At 46.3% G+C, this 24,164-nt stretch overlaps 1 non-coding gene across 1 annotated transcript; it reads left to right on the top strand.

The window, feature by feature from the left end:
- The first annotated feature begins 6,273 nt into the window (after nucleotides 1-6,273).
- TRNAL-AAG (transfer RNA leucine (anticodon AAG)) lies at nucleotides 6,274-6,355 on the top strand. The gene has a single exon. It is a non-coding gene; the product is annotated as a tRNA-Leu (tRNA).
- The last annotated feature ends 17,809 nt before the right edge of the window (nucleotides 6,356-24,164 follow it).

The following is a 24,164-nucleotide window of genomic DNA, read 5'->3' as shown; positions in this document are numbered from 1 at the left end:
TCCGTTGCTCCCACTGGGCTCGGTGATGGCTGCTCATGTGCCTTCTTAAGGCGGTCGTCCCTAGGTGAGTATTGGGCTTACCGCGACTAACGCGTTGACTGCAAAGATTGCAGATGGCAACGCTATTGTCAGCAGCGGACACGTTAAAAAAAGCCCACACTGCGGAGCCATGTGCCGGTGTCCTGGGAGCGCCAGATGTGACCGTACATGGTCGATGACTCGCTCCTGATACATTTGCAGTCTGCTTTGTCCCTGCTGTGCAATGTAAGTCATTGCTGCTTCTCCTCCCTATCTGCTGGTCCATATCTCCCTCTGAACTCCCCTCCTCTTCCTCTCTTGTGGGCACCCACGTGACATCACTAGACACGTCATCATCAACGTCACCTTCCCCACCGCTATAAGTAGAGATCTCGGAGTAGGCAGCAACACCGGGGACCAACCTCCTCCTTGGGCTGATCTGGGTACTGGCGTCAGACTGCTGAGTAGCGCTTGTTGCTACCTCCTCTTCCTGATCCAATACCAAGAGTGGCTGCGCATCAGAAATGTCCTCTTGATATGGATCGGAAAATAATTCCAGTGACTCAAGCGGAAGGTATGTGGTGGTGGTGGTGGTGGTCGTGTTGTTGGTGGTAGTGTCTTTGGGGGTGCACATAGCAGAGAGTGAAGAAGAGGGTGCAGATCGAGAGGATGAGGAGGGTGCAGAAGAGTAAGGCTGAGCGAGCCACTCAACCAAGTCTGGTGCATCCTTTAAAGTAATTGAACGCACCTTCTGCAACTTCCCACTTTGGCTCAAGCCTGTTGCTCCTGCCCTACCCCTACCACCCCTGCGGAAGGGCCTGCCTCTTCCTCTGCATGTCATTTTTTAAATGACCCTGTGACAAAACTCTTAGTCCCTATACCGCTGAAGGACTGCTGCAGTATAGGTGAGCGGTCAGCAGTGGTGCACGTCAACCCTATCTATTGTGGACCTATAGCGGTCCTTACAGAACAGCAGACTGTACCGCACTCAAGCCTATGTACCGTAGCACCCTATACCAAGTTACCAGTCCTTATAAGAACTTTTGTGGACCAAGCAGGTTGTGTATTAGTGTTTAGCAGACTGTACGTCAGTCCCTATACCGCTGAAGGACTGCTGCAGTATAGGGCAGCGGTCAGCAGTGGTGCACGTCAACCCTATCTATTGTGGACCGATAGCGGTCCTTACAGAACAGCAGACTGTACCGCACTCAAGCCTATGTACCGTAGCACCCTATACCAAGTTACCAGTCCTTATAAGAACTTTTGTGGAACAAGCAGGTTGTGTGTTAGTGATTAGCAGACTGTACGTCAGTCCCTATACCGCTGAAGGACTGCTGCAGTATAGGTGAGCGGTCAGCAGTGGTGCACGTCAACCCTATCTATTGTGGACCGATAGCGGTCCTTACAGAACAGCAGACTGTACCGCACTCAAGCCTATGTACCGTAGCACCCTATACCAAGTTACCAGTCCTTATAAGAACTTTTGTGGAACAAGCAGGTTGTGTGTTAGTGATTAGCAGACTGTACGTCAGTCCCTATACCGCTGAAGGACTGCTGCAGTATAGGTGAGCGGTCAGCAGTGGTGCACGTCAACCCTATCTATTGTGGACCGATAGCGGTCCTTACAGAACAGCAGACTGTACCGCACTCAAGCCTATGTACCGTAGCACCCTATACCAAGTTACCAGTCCTTATAAGAACTTTTGTGGACCAAGCAGGTTGTGTATTAGTGTTTAGCAGACTGTACGTCAGTCCCTATACCGCTGAAGGACTGCTGCAGTATAGGGCAGCGGTCAGCAGTGGTGCACGTCAACCCTATCTATTGTGGACCGATAGCGGTCCTTACAGAACAGCAGACTGTACCGCACTCAAGCCTATGTACCGTAGCACCCTATACCAAGTTACCAGTCCTTATAAGAACTTTTGTGGAACAAGCAGGTTGTGTGTTAGTGATTAGCAGACTGTACGTCAGTCCCTATACCGCTGAAGGACTGCTGCAGTATAGGTGAGCGGTCAGCAGTGGTGCACGTCAACCCTATCTATTGTGGACCGATAGCGGTCCTTACAGAACAGCAGACTGTACCGCACTCAAGCCTATGTACCGTAGCACCCTATACCAAGTTACCAGTCCTTATAAGAACTTTTGTGGACCAAGCAGGTTGTGTATTAGTGTTTAGCAGACTGTACGTCAGTCCCTATACCGCTGAAGGACTGCTGCAGTATAGGGCAGCGGTCAGCAGTGGTGCACGTCAACCCTATCTATTGTGGACCGATAGCGGTCCTTACAGAACAGCAGACTGTACCGCACTCAAGCCTATGTACCGTAGCACCCTATACCAAGTTACCAGTCCTTATAAGAACTTTTGTGGACCAAGCAGGTTGTGTATTAGTGTTTAGCAGACTGTACGTCAGTCCCTATACCGCTGAAGGACTGCTGCAGTATAGGGCAGCGGTCAGCAGTGGTGCACGTCAACCCTATCTATTGTGGACCGATAGCGGTCCTTACAGAACAGCAGACTGTACCGCACTCAAGCCTATGTACCGTAGCACCCTATACCAAGTTACCAGTCCTTATAAGAACTTTTGTGGAACAAGTGAGTTGTGAATGTTTAGCAGACTGCAGCAGAAGGGCAGCAGTCAAGTATAATATCCTTTCTATATTTGGAAGAAAGAATATTATACATGTACAAGCCTATTACTGTACCACTGATACCAGTCCTGAAAAGAACCTTTGTGGAACTAATAATAACAGCAAGTCTTTAAAATTACCCTCACTGCCTGACAACACTGCTTCCTTCCTGTCCCTATACAAATTGGCAAAAAAAGAGAACGATTAGTGGTTACTGGAACAGCTCTTTTGTGGACCTTGATAGTAACAGCTAATGATGATGATGATGATGATGATGATGAAAGACTAATCTGGCTGTCCCTGTAGCATACACCGTCCTTTCCCTTTCTCTAAACTAACAAAAGACACTCAGGCTGCTGCAAGAATCAGCAGCACAGCAAACCTATCAACACCTAACACCTATACCAGTCCTGAAAAGAACTTTTGTGTACCAAATAGCTAGTGGTTTATCTCTCCCTACTCCACACAGGAACCTGTCCCTATCTTAACAGAAGAAAGAATGTAAAATGGCCACCGGATCGGGTGTATTTATAGGTTAGGGGGAATGTACAAGTGTCCATGTGCTGTCATGTCTCAATTGGCTGTCCTGTATCACATGATAAACGTGTCACCAAAGGTTAAAGTTCTTGTATACATTAAACACGTAAGTCCGCCGCGGCGAACGACGGAAAAAGGCGTTCGAACGTGCGGACCGCGAATGTCGGAAATTCGCCGCGAAACGACCGCCGGGCGAACCGTTCGGCCATCACTATTTATAATCACTATGGAACCATGAGTTGTTCCAAATTTTGTCAGTCTGGTACAATATATCATGTTAAACTGCAATATGAGGAAACATATTCTCAAGGCCAGGAGATTCTTGGCTCCCTTTATTTACCTTCACATTTTCACAAGCTTTTGTGAGAATACGGTCATATAACTGGGCGGTCAGATAGTTTTGTCAAAGGGCTTACAATGGTCTTTTCCGACAGAAAAAAAAATCACGAGAGACGCCAGTAGTTGGGGATGGGGGGCCCACTGGGATCAAAATCAATCCAGAGCAGGAAGATCCTCAAACTGGAATTAAAAGCAGTCGTCCTAGCATTGGCTGCCTTCTCTCCAAAACTCCAGAGATCCCATGTGCAGATTCTATTAGACGATGTCACTACTGTGGCATACCTGAACAAACAGGGGGGCACGAGGAGCAAGGCTCTTCTATTGCTGTCATCAGAAATCCTGGAGTGGGCAGAGAAGCATTTACTCTCCCTTTACTGTCAGCAGTGTATCTCAAAGGCATGCTAAACGAAGTAGCAGACTTCTTGAGCAGATGAAAAATTAAGGAAGCATAATGGAGCTTGAATCCGGAAATATTTTCGTTGATCACCAGGATGTCCACAAGTGGACTTGTTTGCATGAAAACGCTCAGCTCTCTCAGTTATTTTCTCTGCACTGAGACAGCGACTCACTAGGCATATATGCCTTAGCACATCCCTGGAACTTTCATCTGGGCTATGCCTTCTCTCCCCCCCCCCCCCCTTTAGCTAATTCCACTGGTATTGAGGAAAATACAAAAGGAAAAAGTGTCAATAATTCTGATCAGTCCATTCTGGCCGAAAAGAGCCTGGTTTTCCTCCATTCTACAAATGACAGTCAAACCATTATGGCAGCTTCCTCTCAGACAGGACTTACTACTTCAAGGCCCAGTATACCACCCGGATATAGCCAGATTAATTCTCATCGCCTGGTTTCAGATGAACATTTGTTGAGGAACAAAGGCTTGTCAGAGCCTCTAGTATCCACTTTACTCGGCAGTAGAATGAAAGTAACTATAGATATTTACGCTAAAGTTTGGAGAGTTTGGAGAGTCTACAACTTTTGGAGTCATTCGTCAAACCGAGCCTTAGAAGACATTGTGTCAATTTTGGAATTTCTACCAAAAATGGCGTGGACAAAGGTCTTGCGATTAGCACCCTTAAAGTGTAAGTGGCTGCCCTGGGAGTATACCTAGAAAGACCAATTTCTTCAGTTCCTTTTGGTTACAAGATTCTTTAAGGCACTTACTAGGTCCAGACCAGCTCCTACTAAACATTTTCCTAAATTGGACCTATCAGTAGTTTTGCAAGCCTTGACAAAAGATCCTTTTGAACGATACAGACAATCTCAATAAGGAATTTAACTCTTAAAACGGTATTCTTAGTTTCAGTTACGTCCGCAAGAAGAATCAGTGAACTGCACGCTCTATCAGTAAAGGAACCTTTTTTGTTAATTTACCTAGACGGGATTGTACTTAAAACAAATCTGGGTTTTTCTCCAAAAGTAGCATCATACTAGGTCACAGGAAATCATCCTGACAACTTTTTGTTTAAATCCTTCTGGAAAAAAATAATTTATTCCATAACTTAGATGTAAGACGAATTTTATTACATTACTTGTAGGTAACAAGGGACTTTAGGTCTTCGGACACTTTACTTGTTCTTTTTTCTGGCAACAGAAAAGGCCACCAAGCATCAAATGGGTCAAATTCTAGATGGCTAAAATAAGCTATTTAAGAAGCTTATTCCGATCCATCCCTGGTAATTTAAAACACCCTTCATCTTGGCGATTAAATTAAGAACTTATTCGTGATGAGGAAGGATATGCTATAGTAGGCAAAGAACTTGAACACTATTTTTTAACAAATGAGACAGGTGAAATAGCAGGGCACACATTATGGGAAGCATACATTGGAGGGATTCTGATAGCAGTAGGAACGAGGAAAAAAAAGAGAGGGCAGAGAATATTAAAACATTAATGGAAGAAATATTCAGAATTGAACATGCCCATAAAAACATCAGAATCAACATCGAACACTGTATCAAACATTGGTCAATAAAAGGGATGAACTAAAAGCCCTACTGGAACAGGAGACAAAGACAACATTCAACCGTATAGCTAGAGAAAGATACGAATGGGGGAATAAAACTAGTAAATATTTTGAAAAAATGCTGCGTAAAAAAAATCCATAAATTATATAGGGAAAATTCAAAAGAAGAACGGGGAAATGGTTCATACAACAAAAGAAATAACCTTTAAAGAATACTACGAGGGGATATACTCAGTGGAACATCAGGGGGATCAGCCAGAGGAAAAAGAAAGAAGAAGAATCAAATTTTCTAAAAAATGCTAGATTGCCTAAAATAACAGAACATGACAAGAAAATTTTAGAGAAGCCAATAACTGAGGAAGAAATAAATAGGGCCCTGTTAGACTCAGCCCCGGGGAAAAGCCCCAGCCCAGGCGGTTTACAACATATTATTATAAAAGGTATAAAGAAATTCTAATTCCAAAGCTATGCAGTTATATGAATGGTCTGGGGTGGATTATAAAATGAGTCTGGATGCCGTTTTTTAAACACTGTGTACATGTCCATTTGCTCTACAATACTGTAAGGGCAATGCACCTTTTTAATAAATGTTTTTTTTTAACTTGCAACACTATGAGAAGTTCCCTTGCTGTCTGAGCTTGATTAATAATGACCATATCATTGGTGTCATTTGGTGGGAAGAATCATGACCTAACATTGGTGTCACTAGGAGGAACTATGCCCCATTATTGGTGTCACTGGGCTGAAATTTGTTAGCCACTGCTTTAGAGCAAAGGAAGCATGTGGTAGCGTGGCCGAGCGGTCTAAGGCGCTGGATTAAGGCTCCAGTCTCTTCGGAGGCGTGGGTTCAAATCCCACCGCTGCCAATTGATTTTTCTTACAAGCACACAAAGCCTGCTTTAAATCAGGGGGTCTCAAACTGGCAGCCCTCCAGCTGTTGCAAAACTACAAGTCCCATCATGCCTCTGCCTGTGGGAGTCATGCTTGCAACTGTCAGCTTTGCAAAGCCTCATGGGACTTGTAGCTTTGCAACAGCTGGAGGGCCACCAGTTTGAGACCCCCGCTTTAAATATTATTTATTCATTAAAGAGGGATTCCACCAAAAAAAAAATATTAAAAGCCAGCAGCTATAAATACTAAAGCTGCTGACTTTTAATAAATGGACACTCACCTGTCCCGGGTTCCAGCGATGCCGGCAGCCGAGTCCGATCGCTCGCTCGGCCCTCGGCTGCTGCCGCCACCATTCTAGGTGTGGGAATCAGGAAGTGAAGCAAATCGGCTTCACTTCCCGGTTCCCTACTGCGCATGCGCGAGTCGCGCAGCGCAATAGGAATTCTCCGCGCTGTCTCTGAGACCCGTGTGTGTCCCAGCAGACAGCGCGGCAGGACAGGAAATGGCGTAGACTCCCACGGGAGTCTATGCCCGGAAATGGGTGTAAATACCTGTCTTTTTTTTTTTGGGGTTACACATGTATTGTTTATTGAACATTATTGCAGAGAGTACAATCACAGTGGCAAACACTGAACAATCAAAAGGTGTTGCGTCATAACCATAACAGTAAATAAAGAAACATTTCTCCGTTGCAGTAGACAGTATGGATCACAGCTAAACAAAGTCATAGCACATACATTGCATTTACTTCAACATTACATCAAAGTTCCTGATCACACGTGGCAGCCTCTTGCAACCACCTATCCCAAATTTTATTGTATTTGGCTGGGCATCCCCTATTTTTATATATGAATTTTTTATATGGGAGCGTGGAATTAACTTCCCGTTTCCAGTCCTCCACCCTGGGCGGAAGTGGTCTCATCCACTGTCTAGCTATTACTTTTCGAACAGAAAACAAGGTTTCCTGCAGAAAAGTTTTGGTAAATTTATCCAATACTTCGGGGAATATCCCTAGGAGACAGGGTTTGGGGTCGAGGGCCAAGGGTGAGCCCATAACGTCATGTAGAAATGATACTACTTGTATCCAAAGTTCCTGCAGTTTGGGGCAAGACCAGATAAGGTGGAAAAATGTCCCAGTCTCAACAGTACATATCGGGCAGAACACAGATTGATTCGTATTATATTTGGCGGTCCTAAGGGGGGTGAGGTACGCTCTATGCACCATGTAAATTTGGGAAAGCCTGTCTTGGAGCCTAGGGGACACCAGCTTGCACGTCTCCAGGGCCTCCTCCCATTCCTCATCTGTCAGCTCACCTACATCACCCTCCCAGCGGGACTTTAGGGCATATGCCAGTCTCGCCGAGATGGGGGCCGCAAGCATACCATAGAAGCACGAGATAAGCTTTTTGGGATCAGTATCCTTCACTATGGCGACAATAGGGTTGGGAGCAGGCTGAGGCAATGACTGCGGAAATTGTGCCCTGAGTGCATGCTGAACCTGAAGGTACTGAAATAGCATAGTGTTTGGAATACCAAATTCCTCCTGCAGCGTCTGGAATGTTTTAATAGTGCCATGGTGAAGCAGGTGATGCATGTAGTATATGCCCCTCGACACCCATAACTGAACACTCTGGATCTTTTGAAGTTCTGGCAATTGTTTGTTATGCCAAAGTGGTGTATAGTCATTTGGGGACATAACATTCAGTTTAGTGGATGCCAGATCCCAAATCCTTCTGTAGTGAAAAAGCATGGAGTGTTTACCTGGCTCTAGTGCAGAGATCCCAGCCCCCGTCGAGACAGCAGCTATCGGATCATCTGCAATTTGAGCCCAGGTGGGGCAGAGAAGGGTAAGAAACCGTTGTTTATCAGTCTTGTCCACATGAAAAAGTTGAGACAGTTGTGAGGCAACATAGTAGTGATTTAGATCTGGAAGAGCCATGCCCCCCATATCAGTCGGGCTTTTCAAAGCTTGCCAAGCAAGCTTGTGCCTATTATTCCCCCATACAAAGGGTCTAAGAAGACTTTCAAGTGATTTAAAATATTTTAGCGGTAAGTATACCGGGGCGTGCCACAGCACATATAGTATTTTAGGTAATAAAACCATTTTAATAAGATTAACGCGCCCCCAAACCCCAAGGGGGAGACGAGCCCAAGATTGAAGCTTGGTGCGCACTAGGGAGAATAAAGGTTCTATATTCAGTGCAATATAATCTGCCGGAGTCCTAGAGATATATACACCCAGATATTTAATAGTTCCCACTCGCTGAAGAGGCAGGCTGGCCTGAGATTCTGACTGTGGAAAACTGTCAATAGGTAAGATTTGGGATTTTTCCCAGTTTATACGAAGACCGGAAAAGCTACCAAACCACTCTATCATGTGCAGGGCCTTTGCGAGGGAAGGGCCAGAGTCTGCCAAGTATAACAGCGTGTCATCAGCGTATTGACTGATTTTCTCCGTTAGTTGACCCATCGTCAGTCCCCTGATCTCAGGGTCTGTACAGATCGACACCACTAAAGGTTCTGCAGCCAAGGCATAAAGTAGTGGGGACAGTGGGCATCCCTGCCGGGTACCCCTACTGATGTCAAACGCCCGGGAGGACCACCCACTTGCCACCACCCTGGCCGTAGGGTGATGATACAATAGTTTCACCCACCGAATAAAGTTAGGGCCGAAGCCGTATCCTTCGAGACACCTCCACAAATACCCCCATTCCACAGAGTCAAATGCCTTGGCCGTGTCAAGTGACACCACCACCCGCTCACCCACCGCCTCATGCGTTGCCTGTAAATTAATATAGAGCCTGCGTAGATTGAACGACGTATTCCGACCCGGCATAAAGCCCGCTTGATCAGCCTGGATCAGGGTAAGGATCACTCTGTTCAATCGAGTAGCAAGTATCTTAGCTAAAATCTTAATATCAACTTGTAATAGGGAGATTGGGCGGTAGGATTCTGGGAAACCTGGATCTTTTCCAGGCTTGGGTATTAAAACTATCGTTGCCTCCCTCATGGATGGAGGCAGTGTCAGTGTATCAAAAAGACTCCTGTAGAGGGCGAGAAGCCGAGGCGCCAGTATTTCTTGATAACAGGAGTAAAATTCAATGGGAAGACCATCTGACCCCGGTGACTTGGATCTTGCAAATTCCGCAATAGCACACACTATTTCATCAGTGGTCAGGGGGGCCTCCAAAGCCTGCACCTGTTCCTCAGTGACTTGGGGGAGGGACACCTGAGCTAGAAAGCTGTCCATCTGAGTAGTGTCGTCGGATACTGTAGTGGTGTATAAGTCCGCAAAAAAGTCCAGAAATCTAGCCACTACCTCAGAAGGGTCCGTGATCATTGTATCTCCTTGTCCATGCAAAGAGATAACAATCGGGGGTCTGTCTTCCTTATGCACTAAGTATGCTAGCAACTTACCAGCTCTCTCCCCAGATTCAAAATATTTTTGTTTGGTAAAAAAAAGTTTCTGTCGGGCCTTGTCATGGTGCAGTTGGGAAACCACTCTCGACTGTAGTCTAAGTGCATCGGCGTTTGCCGTAGACGGGTTGTTTATGTAGGTGTGTTCCATGGAGCTCAAATGCGCTTCAGCCCCAGCAAAGGCAGTAGCCGAATCAGCCTTGAGCCTATTAATGTGGGTAGTCAGTACCGAACGAGCATGTAATTTAAATGCATCCCACACGGCCGGATCCGAGGCCGTGTGGTCATTGTCCTCAAAAAATCTTATCCACTCCGCCGCAATAGTGCCATCGTCGGGTAATAACGTCAGCCAGAACGGATTTAACCGCCACGCCCGCGGAGGCCTACCCAGGGGTACATCAAGCACTATAGAGTAGGGGCTGTGGTCCGAAAGTAGTCTGGGGCAAAACAATGCTTCCCTGAGTCTGGGAGTGAGTTGTTGAGATATTAATATAAAATCAATACGTGATAGAGAACCATGTGTGGGTGAGAAGCATGAATACTCTTTCTTTTGAGGGAATTTGTGTCTCCAAGTGTCCACAAGATGAATGGTGGCTAAGAGCCTGGACAGCCTAGTGGTCCCAGCCTGCCCCACCATCAACTCGGGGGGTTTGAGCCTATCCAGGGAAGGATTAAGCGTAGTGTTGAAATCCCCCAGCCAGATAACAGGAACCGCCGGGTGTCTGGACATAAAAGACAGTCCCTCAACAACCAACGCCATGTTAAATGGAGGGGGGATATAAAAGGCCATAATAAGGTAGGGTTCCCCATACAATTTAGCATGCAGAAAAACAAACCTGCCCTGCGGGTCAGTAAGAACTTCGCAAAGTTCAAATTGGACAGACTTAGCTACAAGTACCGAAACTCCCCTCGAGTGAGACGTGTGGGTGGAATGAAATGCCCACCCAATCCAAGGGCGCTTAAGGGCCATCTGCAGTCCACCCTCCACATGGGTCTCAACCAACACCATCACCTCCGCCCTTTGCTTCTTGAGGAACGTGAAAGCTGCCGCGCGCTTAATTCTATCACGCAGGCCCCTCACGTTCCAAACAAAAAATCGTATAGATGCCATATAGAGTCATATACAGTAATGAGTGCATTCATCATTCCCCCTAACAGCCCTCCTGTAAGCGCACCCCAATACAATTGTGCTTGATCGAGCCCATATAGGGACTGCTCAGTCCGTAGTTGCAAAAAACAGTCGTCAAAAGCCACACATAATCCAATTACGTACTCCAGCTTGTTCATATTACTCTTCTGTATGTAAACCCAAACCAATCCACCCCCCTCCCCCCACCCTACCCTGCACCTGCCCCAACTTGTGCGGGTATAATATAATTTCAGTGCTTTTTGCGCTTCCCTCCAGGCTATCGCTGTATCCCTAAGAAGAAGATTATGTTGAAGAGGTGGGGGGACCCCTTTCCACCTGCAGTGAAGAAGGGCTGCTAGGGAGTATGGGTGGACCATTGTCGTTTCCAGGGGGTAGTTGGAATAACGGGAGAGTTGAGATATCCAGTCCAACCCTATGCTTAAGAGGCAAGAGAGGCTCTAACATTGGGGAGGCCAATACCCCCCTCGCGCCTGGAAAGATGCAATTTTGCGAAGGCTATGCGTGGTCGCTTATTGTGCCATAAAAATTTGGTAAATGCATTGTTGAGAGTTATAATATCTTTGTGTTTTAAAAGCAAGGGGATCGTTTGGAGAGGGTATAAAAAATGGGCAAAGCTGACCATTTTTATCAGGTGGCATCTTCCCATGAGCGAAAGAGGCAGGTCCCCCCAGTTACCCAGTTCCTGTGAGATTTTTTTAAGTAAAGGGGCATAATTAAGGTGGTAAATGGAGGATGGTAGCTTTCCTACCTTAATGCCAAGATATGATATGTGGGAGATAGCCACTGTGATCAGTGAGTCGTGAGCCCACGTAGGATGGGGAGATGTGTCTATAGGGAGTATTTTGCTTTTACCGTAGTTTATGCGTAAAACCGAGCAGAGTTTAAAGTCATCGAAAACTGTTTTTATAGTTTGCATATCAGAGGAGGGGTTCGTTGAGAAGATGAGTATGTCATCAGCAAATAGAGATGTACGGAGTTCTTGTGCGCCTATTTTGATATAGTGTAAAGGAGCCTTATACGTGAAAGGGGTTCTAGAGCTATATTAACCCCTTCCCGCCGAGCGTACGCAGATCTGCGTACTCGGCTTCCGGGGGGTATACCGGGATGATGCCCGCACCTGCAGGCATCATCCCGGTACCGTTTTTTACAGCGGGCGATTGGCTTTCCAGCCATAACAACCGATGCGGCTAAAAGCCGCTCGGCTGTTATGCCGGAGGAGCGGGAGGGGACGCCCCCCCCTCCCGCCGCCTCTCGCCGCTGTTACCGGTGCTCCCGCTCGATCGGGAGCACCGATTAGTGATCCGTCGGCTCTGGCTGCTGGGGAGGAACTGGAACGAAGCCGTAATCGGCTTCGTTCCAGTCTCCTCATCGTAAACACGGAAGTGACGTCATGATGTCACTTCCCGTTTACTCGGCTGCCAATGGCGCCGGTTTTAAAAAAATATCCGGTATTCAGAATCGCCGTTTTCGGCGATCTGAATACATTGAAGTGTAAAGGAGGGGTGGAGGGTCTTTTAGACCCCCGATCCCTCCATAAAGAGGACCTGTCACCACCTATTACTGTCACAAGGGATGTTTACATTCCTTGTGACAGCAATAAAAGTGATCAAATTATTATTATTTTTTTAAAAACAATTTAGTCATTTTAAAATAAATAAAATAAATAAAAAAATAAAAAAAAATTTTTCAAAGCGCCCGCCGTCCCCGCGAGCTCGCGAAGCAAAGAAAACGCATACAGAAGTCGCGCCCGCGTATGTAAACGGTGTTCAAATCACACATGTGAGGTATCGACGCGATCGTCAGAGCGAGAGCAATAATTCTAGCAGTAGACCTCCTCTGTAACGCTAACCTGGTAACCGTAAAAAATTTTTAAAGCGTCGCCTATTGAGATTTTTAGGTACCGTACTTTGTTGTCAATCTACAAGTGCGCGCAATTATAAAGTGTGACATGTTTGGTATCTATTTACTCGGCGTAACATTATCTTTCACATTACGCAAAAAAATTGGGCTAATTTTACTGTTTTGTTTTTTTTTTATTCATGAAAGTGTCCCTTTTCCCAAAAAGTTGCGTTTAAAACACCACTGCGCAAATACCGTGTGACATAAAATATTGCAACAATCGCCGTTTTATTCTCTAGAGCCTCTGCTAAAAAAATATATATAATGTTTGGGGGTTCCAAGTAATTTTCTAGCAAAAAATATGGATTTTAACTTGTAAACACCAAATTCCAAAAATAGGCTTAGTCATGAAAGGGTTAAAAAGAAGAGGTAAAAGGGGGCAGCCCTGTCTAGTGACCTTGTGGAGATGGAATTCTGGTGAAAGGAGACCAGCCACTACCAACCTGGCCGTGGGGGAAGCGTGCATAGCCTGAACGAGATGCTGAAAGGGACCCGTGAAGCCCATCTTTGACAACGTCAAGAACAACCATTCAAAGCTGACATTGTTGAAAGCTTTTTCTGCGTCTGGGGTGATGAAGGCATGGTTCCCCCCAGGTGGTTTCTGGCATGTTCCAGGGCTATCATTACTTTTCGGATATTTATAGTGGCTGTTCTTCCCTTCACAAAGCCTGATTGGGCTGGGTGGATCAAAGAGGGGATGATGGAAGCTAGTCTAGATACTGCTATTTTCGAAAGTATCTTTATATTCAGATTTAGAAGGGAAATAGGGCGGTAAGAGCTTGGTTCCTGGAGGTCTTTACCCTTTTTTTAAATCAATTTAATGATGACCTGGTTCCCTGTGGGTAGGTAGGGGCCGCCGGCCCATATACCATTGTAAACAGCATGGAGAGCAGGTTCGGATATGGTGTGTAGGGTCTTACAAAACTCCCTGGTGAACCCATTTGGTCCCGGTGCTTTTGAGGGAGCTAGATTCCTAATAGCGTTAGATATTTCAGGCAGTAAAATGGGAGTGTTGAGGGATTCCAGCTGGGAGGGAGATATCGTGGGTAGGTCCAGGTTTTCTAGGAAAGAGTTGACCTTAGTCATGTCTATGGGGGTCTGTGACGTATAGTGAAGAGTAGTAGTGAAGCATGGTCTCGTTTATGTCCTGTTGAGAGTCTTTTATGTTTCCCGCAGAATCTCAAAGGGAAGTAATGTACGTTGGGCAGAATGGGCCTTTGCAGATCCTGGCCAACAATTTGCCGGCTTTATTGTCGAATTTATGAAAAGTGGCATCCAGGTGTGCCCTGCGTGTTCATTCAAGAGTGTTTCCGCCCAGGTATCAAAGGAGCTTTTTGCAGTTTGCCATGATCGGCTGTCTTCAGGTGTATCTTTTGTGTAGAGAGAGCGTTGCGCCAGGCGCAGTTCGTCGCTGGCTTTCTTGTAATTTGCTAAAGCATTTTTCTTAAATGAGGCAGCATACAATATGATACGGCCTCTGAGGAAGGCTTTACCAGCCTCCCAGAAGAGGTTTGGGTCATCTGCATGGGGAGAGTTGGCTGCAGAAAATTCTGACCAGGCCCTCCGTGTATTTCTGGAAATCTGCATTGTTGTGGAGATAGGAGGGGAAGCTCCAGATCTGCAGAGAGGGAGACAAGTCGGGGGTATCTAGTGTCAGGGAAGTGGGGACGTGATCCGATATGACAATATTGTGAATGTCAGTCCCTGAGATCAGAGGGATAGGAAGGATTGGAAGGCCAACGTGAACTTCATCTGTCAATAATGGAGCTCTGCGCAAACATGTTGAAATGCTTTCCTCTTTTTGGAGACCTCCAAGGAGTAGTCTGCAAAGATCAAGATTTTGACACCATCAATTTGGAGAGATCTGGTTTGTTTGAACTTGTGCAAGATGGTGGTCTTATCAGAGTAATTAAGCTATTTAGCAATGATCGGGTGAGGAAGCTTGCGGTCAGAGTTATTTGAGCCCATGCGGTGAGCCCGTGCAGGGGCCAGGGAGGCCCAATGCCTCGGGAATGCATCTGGCACAGAATTCCGTGAGTGATGATGATTGTAGTGATTCTGGAACCCAGACAAATCTCAAATTGCTCCTTCTAGATCTGTTTTCTAGATCATCTAATTTTTGAAGTATGTATTGATTTGTCTTATCCTGTGCTTGTTCTGTGGCTTGCGTCTGGTAGACTGTTTCCTCCAAACTGGAGAGATGGTGTTCAACTTCACCAATTCTGGTTGAGTGCTCCCCTAGTTGCGCTTTTATTTGTCTCATCCCCCGCTTTTTCGATTGAGGCAGTTATCATGGTGGATAGAAGGGCAGCTACAGCCTGAGCGATGTGGTCAGTGTTGCATTCCCCCTTTTTCGGAGATGGGGGGCAGCAGGTGGGGGAGTGGAGGTGAGGAGCAGGGGGAGGACGATATGTGGTTGCTCACCTCCATGTCTGGATCTTTGATCGGGGAGGCCGTAGCAGGGGCCTCTGTTTTGGATTGGGTCTGGTGGATCAATGCAGTCGTTTTGGAGCACGTTCCAGTTTTTCCCACAAAACAGTCCATGTGCGGGTGCCTGGGGAGCCACTGTATGCCTGAGTCTGAGTGATGTAGTGATCCAGATCCCCCTGTTAACCGTGCTGGGTCTGTAGGCCGAGTCCGGGGCCTAGGTTTATGGCTGTGTCAGGCCAAGGCTATACATGCAGACTCTTTGCATGTAGGCGCATCTAGGCTAATGCCTGGCCAGGTCTGTGCAGGGGGGTTGAGAGGGGCCCCTGATAAGTCTGCTAGGTGGTCAGAGTATTCATTTTGTATAGCACAAGCCCCCGGGTGGAAGGCGATATGCGAGCAGGCCGAAGCCGGGGCCTCAAATTGATAAGCGGCCGAGTGGAGAGAAACGGCAGCGCCCGCTGCTGTGAGGGATGGTGTTCCGGAGATGACAGGCAATTGACCTGTCATATTTGCCACGGTCCCCAGAGGTCAGGCTAGATTTTATAGGCCGAATTGTGATCGCTCTGCGGGAGCTGTGAGGGAATGCAGCTACTCCATGCGGCGCCTGACCGGAAGTTTGTTATGTTCTATTTGTTTAGATGCCACATTTGTTATTTCAGATAATTCGTAACTTCGGATAAATATGTATTTGTTACGTTCACTAACAGCCAAATTTGAAAGGAAATTCCACTACCGTATATACTCGAGTATAGGCCGACCCGAATATAAGCCGAGGCCCCCAATTTACCCCCAAAAAACTGGAAAACTTATTGACTCGTGTATAAGCCGAGGGTGAGACATGGCTGTCCATCCCTGTGTGTCCGTCCATCCCTGTGTGTGTGTCCGTCCATCCATCCCTGTGTGTGTGTCCATCCATCCATCCATCCCTGTGTGTGTATCCATCCATCCATCCATCCATCCATCCCTGTGTGTGTGTGTGTGTGTGTGTGTGTGTATCCATCCATCCATCCATCCATCCCTGTGTGTGTGTGTGTGTGTGTGTGTGTGTGTGTGTGTGTGTGTGTGTGTGTGTGTGTGTGTGTGTGTGTGTCCGTGCAGCCTTGTGTGTGTGTCCAGCCTACCTGTGTCCCAAGCCTCCGTCCCGAGCCGCCGTCGTCCCGAGCCTCCTCCGTCCCGTGCCGTGCCTCCTCCGTCCCGTGCCGTGCCTCCTCCGTCCCGTGTCTCCTCCGTCCCGTGCCGTGCCTCCTCCGTCCCGTGCCGTGCCTCCTCCGTCCCGTGCCTCCTCCGTCCCGTGCCGTGCCGATGGATCGCCGCTCTTCTCGGCGGCCATTCTACAATTCAAAATTCCGCCTCCGCCTGTGATAGGCGGAACACTCAATTTCCCAGCAGCCTGTGTTCCGCCTATCACGGACATCCTCTCATACTCGTCCGTAGTATGAGAATGAGCGGATGTCCGTGATAGGCGGAACACTGACTGCTGGGAAATTCAGTGTTCCGCCTATCACAGGCGGAGGCGGAGAAGGAGGCGCGGCTTTTGAAAATTAATGTCCGCCGTCTGTCTGCTCGATACGCTGATCGAGCAGTCAGACAGCGGCGACTCGAGTATAAGCCGAGGGGGCACTTTCAGCCTCAAAAAAGAGGCTGAAAATCTCGGCTTATACTCGAGTATATACGGTACATATAATTTAAGAGTTAATAATAGTTATTATTGTTAGTTATTTCGGATTTTGGATTTTTGCTCTTTTGGATATAATTCTTGTTTTCAAATTTTTCGGATTTTCAGAAAAAAAGTTAAATGGGTTTTCGTTAACTCAAATATTTATGAATGAATTTGTCAAATTTTGTCAAAACGAATTGAGAACGAAACGAATTGCATCTGAAGGTGAGAGTATGGTATGAAAGGTGGAGGAAATATTGGCGTTCAAACTGTAAACCAAGAAGAAAATGCGTCATATGAGCACGTGGTGAATTGATTATTAAAAAATAAATAAATCAGTCACAGAAATAATTCACAAATATATCAAAGAGTTACAGTTTAGTCATGTGACTAGGCAGTCAAGCAAGAGCCTGGATAGCTCAGTCGGTAGAACATCAGACTTTTAATCTGAGGGTCCAGGGTTAAAGTCCCTGTTTGGGCGATTCCTTTATTTATAACTTTAACCACCACAAAACAAAATGCATATTACATTACGTTACAACAGAGGCAGCTGACCTACAACAAGCAAGGGGACCATGTGAAATTCACAAACAAAAAGACCTGAAGAAGCATGCAGCTGATTTCCAGAGGTCCCGTTCCAGGGACATACCAAAAACAAATAGCATTTTTCAGGGAATTAAGAATCACATTGTGAGAGAAGAAAATCTCCCACATTATGAGCCTTGGTGTAGAATGGGGGCTCGTGCTTGCACTGCCGCCTCACCCCCCTCCTTTTTGTGCTGGGGTGGGTGCCTGAAGCATCTACAAGGGTGCCCGGCCCCTCCTCTACAGAGACACACCATTGTCATTCTACTGGATTACCCGGAGACCCCCAAACTGTACCTTGTTTGGTTAAGGTACATCCTGTAGGCGCTGACACATCACAAACTGAAAGAGGGACATCCCTCTTAGAGGTCGCCACGCCCTGACCCTGTCACCTCTATGCTTTCTGGATAGGTGAGCATATGCACTTCCCCCACAAATCTCCATGCACGATCAGTCCGAGTGCCTTGAGGACAATACCTGCTACACAGCCTAAGAACAGTCCTTCCCTTGTGGACACCATCAGGCTTGTGAAGAAACTGCTAAACATCAGAAGGATCTGCTCAACCAAAGGGACAGTTTATTAAGACAGGTGCCCCCCACACAGGTACTGAAAGACTCCCACAGGGACAGATCACAACAGGAATCACAGGTTTCTCCCCCCGAGGAGATGACAACCCCCCAGGGAGGAGGACAACCCCCATAAAGGGAGGAGGCAGGCCTCATGCTGAGAGGTGGATCGGGAGGGGGGGTGGAGGTTACGCCCACACTTTTATCCCGCAGCCATATAGGAGACCCCAAAGGAGGTACAGTAAAACTACCACGTGGGCCACTACCGGGTCTGGGGGACATTTCACGCCTGCTTGGTACACATGGTTCCCCCCACCATATATTTTTTTTATTTTGGGACCTGTCTGATGGCAGTGGAGGGGGGCGGAACTCTTGTAGCGCTCGGGTCGGGAATGGTATGGATATTCAGATTATATACGCTATGCGTCCCCTCTTGATCTTGTTATTGTTACACTGTAAGAAATGTTATGCCATACTGCTTTAAGTTATATGTTTTATAATAGTTGAAATGCATGTTATTGGTGCTTAAAATCCTGTTACAGGATACACTACACAAAATAGCTGGGAGTGGATTGAGGGGTCCGGGGGCTCGCCTCCCGGCACTGTCTATCCACCGACCCACATAGGACTACGCTCAAACCTGGGAATTTCCTGGTGAGCGCCCTAGCAGGTTCCTGCTGTATTAGCTCCTTACACTGCCGCACACCCTAGTGACGGCCTCCTAAATCATTTTCTTTTCCTCTGCAGGTGAATACCCCATTCTAATTACTCCACTCTCTGTCTCACCCTCTCATATCACTCTCTCTCCTTTCTCCCCTCTACTATCCTTTACCCGCCCCTAAGCCCCTAAGCCCCGCCCACACCCTAACCTCCCCTACCCCACTTCACGAGTTTACCCAACTACAACTCCTATCCCTCCCTAAAACATGGCTGTAGACTCCAATAAAGTGACCTCTCTCAACGCAAAAGGGCTGAACACCCCTGAAAAGAGGAGAATGCTGCTACATGACCTTAAGAAATCACACAGGGACGTGGCCTTTTTTACAAGAGACCCACTTTAAGAATGACAGACTTCCCCTACTTCAAACTAGGTCATTCCCCTAGGCATTCCATTCCACTAACCCTGTAGCCAAGACCAAAGGGGTATCCATTTTGATCTCTAAAAGACTACCCTGGCAGAACCAGGAAATGGCGATCGACCCCAAGGGACTATACCTATTCCTTAAAGGCCTACTTGGCGAGATCCAACTTACATTTGCTACTCTTTATGCTCCAAATGACCACCAAGACCGATTCCTTAGTTCTACCCTGGACAAGCTGATGGAATTTAAAGAAGGCCAACTAATCCTAGAGGGAAATTTTAATGTCCCACTGATCCCCACTTCAGACACCTCCACGGGCACATCTTCGATCCCCCCAACAAACAGAAAACGAATAGCACAAGCTCTACACAGAGCCCAGTTAATAGACATATGGCATCTACAACACTTCGGGGAGAGGGATTATACCTTCTATTCCCCCCCCGCACAAGCTTTACTCAAGGATAGACCTATTTATGATACCTCATGACCAGCTCCACTTGGTGAGCTCTTCCTCCATAGGTCAAATTACTTGGTCTGCCATCTCCCTGACATATGCCCTCTCAGAAAGACCTTCGACCAGGTCTCTGTTCTGGTGTCTGAATAAGAGCCTCCTCCAGACTCCAGAAGTATTGACGGATGTGACTAGGGAATTAGACCTTTATTTCCAGGAAAATGACACACAGGACTGTAACCCTGGAGTACTATGGGAAGCTCACAAATATGTCATCCGGGGAATCCTTTTCAAGCACGGGGCACGCATCAAAAAGAAACGGAATGAACAATTCAATGGCTTACTCTTCAACCTAGCCTCAGTAGAAGCAAAACACAAATGCGCCCCCTCACAGACCTTAGAGACAGAGTTGAGGACATTACGTACACAAATTACAGACTTGCTACACTATAAGTTCAAAGCGGCAATTACAATTCTGTCGTAAGATGTCCTATGAGTCGGGCGACAAGTGTGGGAAGAGTTTAGCCAGGTCAGTCAAAGACATCAAATCTGCATCCTACATTCCACAGGTAACAAGCCCTGATGGCCAGCGCCTAGAGGCGATTCCGTTCGCATTGTGCGCTATATAAGTATTTCATTCATTCATTCATTCATTCAGAAAGCGACGACCCCAACACAAATCTCAAAGGGGTTCGGTAAATTTTACTCCTACCTCTACAATTTACTGAGCTCCAGTTCAAACTAGGAAGACATAGACAAGTACATCGCGGACTCCCATATGCCTTCACTCCTCTCAAGAACTACTGGATGAGCCAATCACCCTAGAGGAACTACAGGTGGCTGTAGGTTCCATGAAACTGGGTAAAGCCCCACGCCCAGACGGTTATATGGCCCAATACTATAAGACATTTCTTCCTATCCTAGGCCCACGCTTAATAACATACTTTAATTCATTGGGTTCGGAGGTTGATTTTCCCCGAGACACCTTAAGGGTCCTCATCTCCCTGATCCACAAGGAAGGGAAAGACATGGGAGTTATAGGCCCGTCTCCCTCTTAAACTCAGACTTGAAGCTGTTCTCGAAAATACAGGCCACGAGACTAGCGCAGCATTTCCAGACTCTAATACACCTTGACCAGGTCGGATTCATACCCACTAGAGAGGCAAGAGACAATACCATTAAGGTTCTTAACCTCTTGCACGTAGCAAACACCACCAAGATGCCCAGTATATTCGTGAGTACGGACGCCGAAAAGGCGTTTGATCGAGTGAACTGGAACTTTATGTTTTCAGTCCTCTGACATATTGGTTTAGGAGACAAGATGATGAGGTGGATAAGCAATATTTACTCGAATCCCTCAGTCCAAGTGAAGGCGAACGGGGTACTATCACCCCTGTTCTCCGTTAGAAATGGAACCAGACAGGGATGCCCCTTATCCCCTCTCCTTTTTGCCCTATCCCTAGAGCCATTTCTTTGCACAATAAGACAGAACCCAGACATATCAGGACTACAGTTAGGTGACTCCCATTGTAAGATATCAGCTTACGCTGACGATCTATTATTTTCTCTAACAAATCCCAAGATCTCCCTACCAAACCTTCTCCAAGAATTAAAAATCTGTGGGATAATCTCATACTTAAAAATAAACTTTTCCAAATCAGAGGCCATGGGCATCGCACTACCCCCCAGCTTTTAACTGACATGCAAAATAACTTCCGCTTTAAATGGACCACCACGGCATTAAAATATCTAGGCACGCATATCCCACCAGACATCTTGCGTACATTCGACCTACTGACTAGGACGCGCACTTTGCTAGAGAAGTGAAACTCAGGCTTTCATTCCTGGTTCGGGAGATGCAATCTCATTAAAATGAGCATTTTGACCAAATTCATCTACCTTATTCAGGCCCTACCGATACAGATCGTACCCTCCTACTTTAAGCAGGTACAAGCCCTTTTCTCCCAATTCGTGTGGGCCCATAAAAAACCCAGACTTAACTGCTCACAAATGACACTCCCCAAACACTTAGGAGGATTAGCTCTACCCGACATACGACAATATTACCTAGCCTGCCACTTAGGACGCATACTAGACTGGAGACGGAATGAGACATTAAAACTTTGGGTACGAATTGAACAATCCCAAACATGCATACCATTGAAAGACGCACTTTGGTGCTACAATGATCTACCCCCAGCATTGAAATCACACCCACTTATGGGCACTACACTGAGACATAGCCATCTATTCACCAACCAAGCATCCCTCACTTCTAAAAACTCTCCACTGCTCCCAATATTTGGCCACCCGAAATTTGAACCCAGTTTATGTCCCTCAGAATATGCCACTCTTAGCCCTCGTACACACGGTCGGAGATTCCGACAACCAAATCCGTCTGAGCAATTCCGACGGATTAATTCCGGAAGAGGTCCGGAAGTGATGTTGCATACACACGATCGTACTAAGTTGTCGGAAAATCCGATTGTACATAACGTGATGACGTTATTTCGTTACGACGGGACTACGTTCAGGCTAGTAGCCAATAGCTTTGGTCTAGGAATTTGATCTGAGCATGCATGGCACTTTGTCCTTTGGAGTAGGCTACACATGATCGGAGTATGTCTGATAGGAGCATTTTGTCGGAAAATTTTACCGGCAAGTTGGAAAACTTGGTCCGTCGGATATTCCGACGGAAACAGTCCATGCAGACCACACACAGTCGGAATATCACACAAAACGGTCCGATAGGACACATTCCGCTGGAATCTCCGACCATGTGTACATGGGCTTAGAGTTTCTAACCGAGACCATGCAGCCAAATTCGTAATCAATGAGAAATGGCCAACTATACCAGAACTGACTGAATCAACGAGAACCTTCCAACTCCCCTTTTGGAGAGCAGTGCTATTGCACCACTTCCTCCATTCCATCCCCAAACCTCAAGATTTTATACACCAACAGACTCTACTCAAGGACCTTTGTTCAGGCTCTGACCCGCTAGCCCACACCCTATCTCAAACCTATAAACTACTCAATTCACCAAGAGATCAACCGCAATTGCCCTGCCTGACCAGATGAGAAAGAGACCTAGGTTGCACATTCTCACCACTACAAAAACAACGCATTGTCACTCTTACTCTTAAAACCTCCCTGTGCACTAAAACACAAGAGAAAAATTATAAGCTGCTCATCCGCTGGTTCTTAACACCCTCTAGGTTACATAAATGTTTTCCTTCTACTTCAAGCCAATGCTGGCAATGTGGAGAGGAAGACGGATCTTTGATCCATATCTTCTGGTCCTGCCCAAGATTGACGGATTTCTGGAAAGAGGTCCACTGCATTACGCAAGAATTTACAGAATACCCTATTCCAGAGGAGGCTGCATTCTTCCTGCTCCATCACTTAAAGATTCCCAGTATAACATATAGTAAATCTTTAATACGTAATTTGCTTAATGCAGAAAAGATGTGCATCCCCCTCTTTTGGTAGCAGCGTTCCCCCTGACCATTGATTACTGTATCCGAAAATAGAAGAGATGAAAAAGATGGAGGATTTAATACTCACGGCACAAAATAGGCAAGAGACCTACAAAAAGACCTGGGACAAATGGAACATCTTTGTGTAGTCGGATGAGGGGCGACGTTTGTTGGGCACACAGATCTCCCCACCGATCCCCCCAAACCCATAAAGTGTAGCTACTGTCGTGTCTCCCTGCCTTCCCCCACCCTTCTCCTCTCTTCTTCTCTTTCTCCCTTCCCCCGTGGAACTTCCCTCTGGCCACTTCTAAAGGAAAGTGAAAAAGTTAGGGGAAAAAGGCTACATATGCAAGCAAATTGACGGGAGAGGGTACAGACCCAATTGTAAATGAAACCTGTAACCCACTATTTTGTTAACGTATGCTGTGTGACATATTATTTCTGTTGACCACATTCACAGCTCACTGTCTTGTTTCTGTACATCCTCTCATTGTATCGTGGGGGCCTCATCCCCTTTTTCTGTGGAGTTGAATAAAACTCATATTTAAAAAAAAATGCTGCAACTTTGGTTTTAGTAAGAAGAATAATAAGAACCAAATGTGTTCATAACAATAAAACCAAAATGTTACAAATAAAAATGATTTAATGAGCAAATAAATGTCCCTGAATATTTTTTGTGTCTGAGTAACCACTTTTTCAATAATCAATTTTCCATGTGTTCATACGATTCATGTACTTCCTGGTTAACAGTTCATAAATCAATATTTCCTCCACCATGCATTGAGAGAGTCTGGATGCCGTTTTTTTAAACACTGTGTACATGTCCATTTGCTCTACAATACTGTAAGGGCAATGCACCTTTTTAATAAAAAGTTTTTTATTAACTTGCAACACTATGAGAAGTTCCCTTGCTGTCTGAGCTTGATTAATAATGACCATATCATTGGTGTCATTTGGTGGGAAGAATCATGACCTAACATTGGTGTCACTAGGAGGAACTATGCCCCATTATTGGTGTAACTGAGCTGAAATTTGTTAGCCACTGCTTTAGAACAGAGGAAACATAT

Source organism: Lithobates pipiens, unplaced genomic scaffold, assembly GCF_037356315.1.
Source record: "Lithobates pipiens isolate NorthernLeopardFrog02 unplaced genomic scaffold, aLitPip1_a1.2 Scaffold_8, whole genome shotgun sequence".
Classification (NCBI taxonomy): domain Eukaryota; kingdom Metazoa; phylum Chordata; class Amphibia; order Anura; family Ranidae; genus Lithobates; species Lithobates pipiens.
This window is presented reverse-complemented; position numbering and strand designations above follow the sequence as displayed.